The sequence below is a fragment of the Pteropus vampyrus genome, unplaced genomic scaffold, assembly GCF_000151845.1.
Source record: "Pteropus vampyrus isolate Shadow unplaced genomic scaffold, Pvam_2.0 Scaffold1000009105, whole genome shotgun sequence".
Lineage (NCBI taxonomy): Eukaryota > Metazoa > Chordata > Mammalia > Chiroptera > Pteropodidae > Pteropus > Pteropus vampyrus.
This window is the reverse complement of record NW_011923507.1, coordinates 1-1214: the sequence shown is the minus strand read 5'-3', so window position 1 is coordinate 1214 and position 1214 is coordinate 1. Positions and strand designations below refer to the sequence as shown.

Here is a 1214-nt window from a genome sequence, read left to right as displayed (position 1 = left end):
TAACCTATGTTCCCATGGGCGATAGCCTATGTTCCCATGGGCGATAGCCATATGCAGTAATTTTCCAGCCAGCACACCACTACTGTGCTAACCTATATAATTCTCTCCCTACTTCAAAATCTGGCCAGGTGAGTGTTAGACACTGAAAATCTGGAGCCTTCAAAAATTAAGAGTAAATCAAGCAAGTTTGCGCATACACACACACACACACACACACACACACACACACACATCATTTGAAGATTCCTTACCTCTGAAATATTCTCTATAGTATATCTTTAAAGATGAGTATTTAAATAGGATATAGGATTTAATGTACCAAAATTCACTAAAAACCAGCTCTTCAGGAATATGTATGTTCTGCGTGTAGGACCTTGAACAAGTTACTTCACCTCTCAAGCCTCAGTTTCCTCACCTGTAAAATGAGGGTAACAGCAACTATCTCATTGTATTAAGAGGATTAAATGAGTTAAATGTGAAAAGCTCTTAGAACAGTGCCTGCCTTGTACAAAGCGCTATTTAAACATTTGTTAGGTAAATAAAGTGAGATCAAAGCTGGCCTTAGGCAACACTTCCCCAGCCCCAAACCAGTGCCACAGGATCTTTCCCTTTTCCTCCTCTGTATACTCCCTCAGGTGATTCTTCGGTGAACAGAAGCCAAGCTTTTCAGTCCTATGGATGGGCCTCCTACACCTGTGTAGGGGCAGTTTATCTAACAAATGTCTGGAGAAATCATTTCTGTTTAAAAGCAAAATTCAACTGAGTAAATTTTAAACATCTTACTGGCTTTATTCAATGATTAATGAATTGAGCAGCATCCCATCTAGCAGATAGAAACGAATTCTGAGTCTACAGCCGTGCCACCCTGAACAAGCCTAATCTCATTTGATCTCGGAAGCTACGCAGGGTCGTGCCTGGTTAGTACCTGGATGGGAGACCACCAAGGAAGACCAGGTGCCGTAGGCCTAAAAAATAAGGGATTATAAACTGACAAGTTCCTTGCAATCTGTGAGGTCAACCAAGGGGTGCCTCACCTAAAAAAAAAAGAAAGAAAGAAAGAAAGAAAAAGAACTCTGACGAGCTGTACAAAATGAAAGATGTTTACAGGCAGAAGGAGCTGGAATAAGTTTTATTAGCAAAAAACCTAATTGGTATTTTTTCTCTTTTTTTAAAAATTATTTTATATGGTGACATTGGTTAATAAAATCCAGTAA

At 39.5% G+C, this 1214-nt stretch overlaps 1 pseudogene; it reads left to right on the top strand.

The window, feature by feature from the left end:
- Positions 1-847: 847 nt before the first annotated feature.
- LOC111735801 lies at positions 848-966 on the top strand (annotated as a pseudogene).
- The last annotated feature ends 248 nt before the right edge of the window (positions 967-1214 follow it).